The sequence below is a fragment of the Heteronotia binoei genome, chromosome 18 (assembly GCF_032191835.1).
Source record: "Heteronotia binoei isolate CCM8104 ecotype False Entrance Well chromosome 18, APGP_CSIRO_Hbin_v1, whole genome shotgun sequence".
NCBI classification, from domain to species: Eukaryota; Metazoa; Chordata; class Lepidosauria; order Squamata; family Gekkonidae; genus Heteronotia; species Heteronotia binoei.
The window spans coordinates 11,479,478-11,489,307 of NC_083240.1; the positions used below are offsets into that span (position 1 = coordinate 11,479,478).

The following is a 9,830-nucleotide window of genomic DNA, read 5'->3' on the forward strand; positions in this document are numbered from 1 at the left end:
GTAGAGATCATTTACCTCAGGTACTGCCTGGTCATTTTAACTGGAGAGGCCAGGGATTGAACCTGGGACCTTTGGCATTCCAAGCAGATGCTCTACCACAGGGAAACCCCTGCCTAGCTGTCTGCCAAGTGTAAAAATATCTAGGGCAAAGAGTAGATGCCTCAAGAGTTCTGAGTCTGGCAGACCTGGAGCTCCTTACGCACCTCACACCCCAAATCAGTCTGCCTAAGGTTTGAAGTGAAACTATAAGATCTTAGCGTACAACTGTGTAAATAAAAAAAAACGCTAAGAGACACCATAAATTTTAAACAAAACTGTAATGTAGAGGTCAGTGGTGTTCTGACAAAGCGTGCACATGGAACTCCAAATAGACAAGAGCATGTAGCAAAAAGACTTCCACAGAAGAACCTGGAAATCTAACAGACATGTTCTGAACCTTGTTGGTCTTCTGTGAATGTATTGTAAAGATTAGGTTCCAGTGATAAATAAGCCTCCAAACTGAAGGAAGACGGATGAAATGCCTTGCTATCTAGAACAGACGTCTTTGGAAGGACTTCTTTTAGTTCTATGAGCTAAATACCGGAATATTGTTACTCCTTTGGGATTGGAAAGACTGTTTTTGAACTGTCTTCTGTGAATGTCTTTTTGCTACATGCTCTTGTCTATTTGAAGTTCCATGTGCAAGCTTTGTCAGAACACCACTGACCTCTACATTACACTGTCTGGTTGTTTAAAATTTATGGTGCTTCAGGTTTGAGGCAAGAGCACCAAGGTTCAAATCTCCACTCAGGCCATGCAACAAAATGAGTGACCCGAAGCCATGCACCCACCTCATAGAGTTGTTGTGAGGAGGGGAAACAGGATAATTCCAGGCCCACCTTGAGCTCTTTGGGGTATAAACATAAGGAATGGGTCTCGCCTGTAGAAATCTACCTCACGCAGTAAGCAGAGGAAAATAGGATTTGGTGGTATGTGTGTTTTGGGCCAGGATCTTCTTTGCTGCAATTAACTGCTGAGGCAAATCATTTCGAAAGGACAAAAACCCAGGATTCTTGCAGTAGGGTCCCGTGAAAGGCCAGGCACTCATGCTCTCTCTTTCCTCATCTTCACCTACCTCACAGGGTTGTTGTGAAAATAAAATACAGTAATGGCACACAGGAGAACACAAAGGACGGACTGGAACTGGCACAGCTGCACAAGGAGTTTGATCCAAAGGATTACGACAGAGCGGCACTCTTGCCCCTCTCCGGTTAACCAAACAAAAGTTTTGCAACTGGAAACGAAGAGATGTTCTCGTACAAAACGCAATCACAGTGCAAAGTCCGTTGCCAAGCTAAGAATCATGGCAGCCACATCAGACAGACACAAAACGTTAACCAAGCCTCTCCCATCAACAAACTGCAGACCCTTCCTTTCTGCACCTACCCCCTTGCAAACTGGATATAATCCCAGCATCTCAAAGGAGACAAAAACATCACCAGTGACGTCTACTGCCACAGCTACAGGTTTCCAACTAAGACGATTTGCCTCCCCCCCTCCCCAGCGTGGTTCCTGCTGCATCCAGACAAAAGACCCCTTGACTCAGATTTGCAGACCGCTCCAGTCTGGGTTGTGCCATTGTCTCCTGTGTGGGGTGGGTGAGTGGGTGGAAAGAATCCAACTGAACAATAACATTAAACCCTTCAAAATAGTTTAACAGCCTCTTCCACTGTTGAGAAAGGTCAGGATGGAAGAACAGGGGAAAGAAAGGATAGTTTCTACTGCTGAAATTTTTAAAAAATGTATCTGCAAATGGATATTTCAGGAATTTCTCTCACGCCTTTTTGCTAGTTGCAGGGGTTAAACCAGAACGTGGAAACCTGAGTTTTAATGCCTTGCAGTTCCATTTAAAGCTCACTGCGTGCTCTGGAGCCAGTCTCTCTCTCTCTGGCTAAACCACCTCGCAGAGTTGGTGTAAGGATAAAACAGAGGGGAAATCCTCTGAGTTTCTTGGACAAAGGACAGGATCAAAATAGGATACAATAGGCGGAAGTAAATGGCATCCAAGATGACAGCAGTGTCAACCATTTCCAAATACGACAGACCAAAACCAAGAGAAAAAGAAAAATACCAAAAATCAAATAGCATCAACAGCAGAAGCTGGTAAAAAAAAAAAGCCACTGAGCAAAACAGCCAATGAGCTAACTGTACGGGGGTGGCCAATGGTAGCTCTCCAGATGTTTTTTGCCTACAACTCCCATCAGCCCCAGCCAGCATGGCCAATGCTGAGGCTGATGAAAGTTGTAGGCAAAAAAACATCTGGAGAGCTACCGTTGGCTACCCCTGGATGCCAGAAACATCAAAAGGCCCAACAAGTGACTCACCCCCAAATACTTTCTGAAGAAGGATGTTTTAAGGCAGCGTCAGAAGGAAGAGAGTGAGGGGATTAGATGAGCATCTAGCGGCAGGTAGTTCCATAGTCTGGGTGCACTGACTCAAATAGGCCACACCCACTAATTTTTCCAAGGCCCAAGCAAGATGAGTTGGGGGGGATCCTGACCAGGAGGCGGTATCCAAATGGCAGGTTCCTTGCGCTGCTACATTCTGTGTAGAGCATTTGAGGCATAAAAATGAATCTTGTATTTCATGGTGCGGGAAACTGTATCGCTCTCTGATCCACCTTGAGTCTCTAATGAGGCAGGTGGGGTATAAACAAGGTAAATAGGCTGGAATCAAGAAGCCATATTCCACTCCTGTCGTATTTTAAGAACGCTCTTCAAGGGCAGATGGTCCATGCAGTGTGTTACAGTGATCTAAGGTGGAAGTTGCCAAGATGCTGGGCAAAAATCAAGGCAACTTCAATTACCCAATCGAAATCAATTATTGAAATCTAAACTGGCCATTCAGATATCTCTTAAATTTAGAAATTTCTTAAATAAAAGGGCTCACTAACTTATTATTAATGACTCAAAGATTTCAGGTTTTCACGGCTGGTAACATCATTAGGGTTTGTAGAATCTTTCGGGATCAAGTGCCGTGTTCTACAGGAGAAAGTTTTCCTTCCAGAAAACAGAAAACTATTATAATGACTGTTTAAAAAGACTGATTTAAAGGCGAGCAGAATCTTTGGGCAACTTTAGAAGACGACTTTGGATCTACACCCTGCCCTTCTCTCTGAATCAGAGTCTCACAGCAGTTCAGAATCTACTTTATCTTCTTCCCCCATAACAGACACCCTGTGAGGTGGGTGGAGTTGAGAGAGCTCTCAGAGAAGCGACCCTTTCAAAGACAACTCTGCAAGAGCTATGGCTAACCCAAGGCCATTCCAGCAGCTGCAAGTGGAGGAGTGGGGAATCAAACTTGGTTCTTCCAGGTAACAGTCCACACACTTAACCACTACACCAAACTGGCTCTGAGGGTTCGCTGCAAATTATTTAACTTTAAAATGTATTAAATGTAAATCTATTTTAGAAAATACTTTATTTATTTCTTCATAACTTAAAACAGGGGTGGGGAACCTTTTTTCTGCCAAGGGCCATATGGATATTTATAACATCATTTGTGGGCCATAAAAAATTATCAACTTAAAAAACAGTGCTCCGCCAAGGGAGAATGATTCAGGCCAGCAAAATTAATGCAAATAATTGTTTTTCTATTTGAAGTCATGTGGGGAGAGCCTAATCTGGCGCACACACATACACACACAGCCGGCCCGCCGCCCTAGGCAAATACATAGGTCCAGAGCTTTTTTATAGAAAAAGCCCAGCAGGAACTCAGTAGCATATTAGACCACATCCCCTAATACTAGCATATTAGGTCACACACTCATTAGCATATTAGGCCACACCATCTGGGATATTCACATGCAAACTGAACTGTGACAGTAACTTTTCCAGGCCCTGCAGCAATTCTGGCCGGCCGGCCAACCAGGTCCCAGGGAGGCTGCTGCACAGTGCATCTGGGCCCTGTGATCCCTGCCTGGCCCTGGGGAGGCTGCTGCACAGCGCAGCTGGGCCCCACGATCCTCACTGGCCAGCCAGGCCCCAGGGAGGCTGCCACGTGGCTCAGTTCGGCCCAGCAATCCTCGAGAGCCACACCAAGTGACCTCGAGGGCTGCATACAGCCCTCGGGACAGAGGTTCCCCACCCCTGACTTAAAAGGTCATAACACTAGGTAGGGCATTTGCTGCAACATGCAGCAAGGTCAAGGTTGTTTTAAGATTGGAGCTAGTTAGAATAAAGGAGAAATTTTTTCATTGTTCCATTCTGGTTTAGTCTGGCCCTTCTCGAGTTATATAACTGCCCCTACACAACCTCACAGATATCTGAACAAGCTCAACCAGAAGACATGACTCACGGGTCAAAGTTCTCTAAATTACTGAAGATAAATCTCAAGATTCTTTGACTGGCAGGTAGAGCCCAAAGCATTTAACAAATAAACTGTAGCTGTGAAGATCAGTGACTCTCCAGCCAAACATTTGGAGCAGAAAGTCAGCCAGATGGATCTGTCAACAACACGTGGACGACCAGCCAAAATTCTCAAGATTAAACCATAATATATTTACAAGAGCTGTTCAGTCTTATCCTATAGCTATAGAACAGGGATCTCTAACCTTTTTGAGCCTGTGGGCACCTTTTGAATTCTGACACAGCATGATGGGAACAGCCACAACATGCCCGCTGTGGGAGGTGGAGACAGCCACAAAATGGCTGCTGCAGCTTATCACAGCCACCCAGTGAAGATCCTTGCGCTGTGGGGGCCTCTGCTGCCAAAACAGTGTTTTTAAAAATCTGCACAGCCAATATATTTCCAATAGCCAATCCGAAGCCATACTGGGCAAAAGCCTCATCTGGCCGCTCCTACTTTCTAAGGACACTTGATGGGCACTAAGAAAGATGTCAGTGGGTGCGGTGGTTTCCATGGGCATCATGTTAGGAGCCTTTCCTAAGTGGGTCACAGGTTCAATTTAAGCATATCTTTGAACTAGATGGCATTATATACACATGTTCGGATTTTATTTCAAACAAGGGGGAGGGATGGTGGCTCAGTTGTAGAGCATCTGCTTGGTAAGCAGAAGGTCCCAGGTTCAATCCCCGGCATCTCCAACTAAAAAGGGTCCAGGCAAGTAGGTGTGAAAAACCTCAGCTTGAGACCCTGGAGAGCCACAGCCAGTCTGAGTAGACAATACTGACTTTGATGGACCGAGGGTCTGATTCAGTAGAAGGCAACTTCATATGCTCAAGGTTATTTTTTAAAAGAGAATTTTATGGAAACTCAATTTTTACCTCAAAACATTACATTTAAACTGCTTTGATGAGAGAAAAACCCTTGGTTGTGATCAAGCCTTTCATTCAGCAGGAGCTCACAGGAGCACAGCTCCTGAACCTTTCTGAGGGCTCCCCCTCCTCCTCCCCACCTACCTACCTTGTCCATGGAATAGTAGGTGCAGCTGCATAACAATCCCTGGATGAGCTCCACCACCTATTTTCCTACAAAATGACCCCTAGTTGTGATCAAAACCTTGACTTGAGATTCAAACATATGGATGCATTCTTTCATGTGACAAAAGACTCCCAGTTCAGTTTGGGCTCTAACAGCTACCCCATCTGGAAGAAGAACAACCCATTCATGACTCAGTCATTGTGACAATGCTAACTTTCTTTATTTAATGTTCACAATGGGAAAGAAACCTGGAATCCAAATTACGTCCTAACTAAACAATGCCACATTTGCTAATGAACTCTAGCTCAGCTGCTTCATGGTAGAAGTGTTCAATTTTTTTTTTAAAAAGATATTTTTTCTCAAAGATCAGTGGTTAAAATTAGCAGCCAAACATCCTGGATAGCCAAAATGCCCTCCTGCTGCTTTTTCAAAAAAGTCAGATTTATGTCTGAACTTTAAAGGAGGCTCTCTGGGCAAACTAAGTCCATGCAAGGTCTTAAAACTTTTCACTCTCTATCCAAAGCCCGAAGGAGGCCAGGATAAAGGTTAAATAGAAACTGGCCTACCTTGAAGGGTTGTTTGCAAAGGCTATTGTGAAAAGCACTCTGAATTCTCTAACTGGGTAACACGGTTTTTAACTAGCATTTAACGAAGTGCTTTGAGCGCCAGACTGCGCGGTTAATGTCTTTTTACATTTCCCTTTCCTAACCAAAGTCTTGCAAAAGTCAACACTTGCATGGGTCATCTGAAAACATATGTCACAGCGGGTGCAACCAGCCTTCCCTTGAGCCAAAGAAATCTAACCACGTGCCTGCCACGTTGATCCCATTATTCATGAAATACTGCTTATGCATTTGGTGGGTTTATTTATTTATACCCTGCCTTCCACCCCAACAGAGAGTCAAAGTGGCTAACACGGCTCCATTGTATTCTCACAACAATACTGTGAGTTAGGTTAGGCTGAGAGCGTGTGACTGGCCCAAGGTCACCCAGCAAACTTCTATGGGGATGTGAACCCGGGTAACCCAGCAAGAGTGGGTATTTGAACCAGAGATCATGTAGATCTTACTTTGACACTTTCACAGCAATTCTGTGAGGCAGATTACGCAGAGAGTGTGTGATTGCCCCCAAGGTCATCCAGCAAGCTTCTATGGCAAAGCAGGTATGCAAATCTGAGGTCTCCCTGATGCTAGCCTGTCACTCTCCGGCCATTACTGGCCAGTTTGGTGTAGTGGTTAAGTGCGCGGACTCTTATCTGGGAGAACCGGGTTTGATTCCCCACTCCTCCACCTGCAGCTGCTGGAATGGTCTTGGGTCAGCCAGAGCTCTCGCAGGAGTTGTCCTTGAAAGGGCAGCTTCTGCGAGAGCTCTCTCAGCCCCACCCACCTCACAAGGTGTCTGTTGAGGGGGGGAAGGTTAAGGAGATTGTGACTGCTCTGAGTCTCTGAGATTCAGAATATAGGGCAAGATATAAATCCAATCTTTTCCTCCTCCTCCTCTTCTTCTTCTCAAGTGGTGACATATCAAGATGGGCAGCCATGTTAGTCTGTCTGTAGCAGTATGAAAAGAGCACATATTTAAGAGCACCTTAAAGGCTAATAAATTTCTGGCAGGGTATAGGTGCTTTCATGAGCTGGCACTCACAAAAACTCCTCCCCTGCCCCTAATTTTGTTAGTCTTTAAGAGGCTACTGGATTCCTGCTCTTTTCTACTGGCTCATAAGTATTCAAGTGTATATTTTGCATACCGGCCGACATAGCTTTTAAAGAAGAAGAAGAAGATGAAGATATTGGATTTATATCCCGTCCTCCACTCCAAAGAGTCTCAGAGCGGCTCACAATCTCCTTTACCTTCCTCCCCCACAACAGACACCCTGTGAGGTGGGTGGGGCTGGAGAGGGCTCTCACAGCAGCTGCCCTTTCAAGGACAACCTCTGCCAGAGCTATGGCTGACCCAAGGCCATTCCAGCAGGTGCAAGTGGAAGAGTGGGGAATCAAACCTGGTTTTCCCAGATAAGAGACCGCACACTTAACCACTACACCAAACTGGCTACACCAAACCGCCTTAAAGGGGGCACCAATGCCTTTCCACTGTACCTGAATCTTGGGCAGCTACAAATACCCTTTCCGAGAAACCTGGGTCTTGAATTTTAGTGTTTTTTTGCATGGCCTGCAAACTGGTTTGGTAGCCAGTTTTAGCTGCAAAAGGCACATATGGGTATATTAAATGAAATAAAAGAAATTCAAGGAAGGCAGCAACTGTTAGGGAGGATTGCTAAACTCATCCTTCATCTATAAAAGCAGAACTAGGTTGATGAAGACAAGTCACAGGAGAGGTAAAGTTGCTCGTGTAGCCTTCTAGTGGTGCAACAGAAGTATTTGGCCAACCCACACCAGATCCAATAAGGCAGTTATTGTACACTTAGATAACGTTTGTGATAAGGCAGATCCAGGGCTTTTTTTTTTGTAGCAGGAACTCCTTTGCATATTAGGCCACACACCCCTGCTGTAGCCAATCCTCCAAGAGCTTACAGGACTCTTAGTACTGGGTCTACTGTAAACTCCAGGAGGATTGGCTACATCAGGGGTGCGTGGCCTAATATGCAAAGGAGTTCCTGTTACAAAAAAAAAGCCCTGGGCAGATCTATTACTCAAAATGGCTAAGAACAGACCTTCCATATTCAAGTGCAGTACACCTACAAATACAGGATGACGGGGCATGAATGATTAAAATGTGGAATTTGCTGTCAGAAGATATGGGGATGGCCACAGGAATAAGTGATGATTAACGAGCTAGATTAACGAGCCAGATTAACGGAGAATGTCTATTAATGGCTGCTGGCCACGGTGACTGAGAGGAACCTCCACATTCAGAGGCACAAAGCCTCAAACTCAAGAGCCAGGAGGCAACATCAGGGGAAACCCTTGGTTGTTGGACCTCCAGAGGAGCTGTTTGAGACAGGATGCTGGGCTAGATGGACCCCTAGTCTGATCCAGCAGGGCTCTTCTGATGTTCTTAATCCAAGAGGTTGACATATGGAAAGGCATGTGGTTGGAAATCAGCAAGTAAAGGGACTCTAGACCAGACAGGTCCAGATTTGATCTGGCAAAGCAATTTGCAAAGCATCAGATGCCAATATTTAGAACTCCTATCACGACGCTGTTCCCCTTTCCGGTCGGCGGCTGCTTTTTTACACTCATTTTTATCACAGATTGTGCAAACCACTTTGATGATGGGAAAATGCAGAATATTCATTTTGAAAGGCAGCAAAGTTGAATCCCTATCGGGGCCGGATGGGAACACGTTCGGGAGGCTGCCGATCCCCGGAGCCATCTACCCAGCCCGGTAAGGAGACCAAGCCCTCTGGTCCACTCCCATCTGTCTGAACAGACTCTCGCAAATAAACACAGTCTCGAGCCCGCAATCGCTGCTAACGCCCTGGGATTAATTCCATCCCCCCCTCCGCCCGACCAGGCAAAGGTCGGATTCGGCAAGAACGGAGCCGCAACCACGATCCGGGATCGCTTCCAATTAAGGACAATAGCACCACGAGATCTCCAGCTGTAGGACATACCCCCGCAGCGCAATGCTGGCCCTGGAAACGGATTCCGGGGTCGATGGACCTGGGATCAAATTAAACCCAGCCTTTACAGTCAGGGTTCCACCGAATGCAGTCCAAATCTGAAATTCTTGGTTCCAAAAGAACCCCTGGAAACAGATCCCGGGGCTCAGCATTGCAAAATGTTTCTGGGGGAGCTCTCCCCCGCATGCATGCACTTTTGCTAAAGATCCTTCACCCCCTCGCTTTGCAATGCAAGGAGACTCCCCCCACACCCAGCCCCTCTCCCATCGCAGGCGCCCCCGACACACCCACCTGCCTCCTCTCCCGCGCGGGTCTCTCCTTCCTCAGCCATGATCGCGGCCACCGTCGCCCACACGCCAAGCGCTCCTCCTCCGCACGGGCGGAGCAAAAGCAGGAAAGCGGCCGCCCCCTTGCCCTATGAAGGAGGAGGAGGGGGGGGGGGGCTGTAGGACATTCTCCCTCGACTGATAGATCCAAGTGAGGCAGCCGTGTTGGTCTGAAGCAGTAGAACAAAGTAGGAGTCAAGCGTCACCTTTAAGACCAACACAGTTTTATTCAGAATGTAAGCTTTCGTGTGCTCTCTAAGCACACTTCATCAGACGAGGAATCAGGTACAGTGAGCAGAGCTACATAGAGCTGGTAGGCAGTGGTTCAGAATGCAAAAAGGGTACAGATTTAAAATCCAAGGACAGAATAGTAAAATGAACAAATTGTGCAAACCTTTGGTCTGGGTAGCATGAGCGTGAGAAACCAATAAAACAGTAACATGTCAAAATGTGAGAATGTCTGTTAATCAGTCTATTGTTATAAGTCTGGGCCAAAATGA

At 46.2% G+C, this 9,830-nt stretch overlaps 1 protein-coding gene across 1 annotated transcript in view; it reads right to left on the reverse strand.

The window, feature by feature from the left end:
- Positions 1–9,413, reverse strand: part of SLC35E2B (solute carrier family 35 member E2B) — a 30,364-nt gene extending 20,951 nt beyond the window's left edge. The window contains exon 1 of the mRNA XM_060259721.1: positions 9,296–9,413. The gene's annotated coding sequence lies outside the window, so the exon portion shown is untranslated. The remainder of the gene's footprint in view (positions 1–9,295) is intronic.
- Positions 9,414–9,830: the final 417 nt, after the last annotated feature.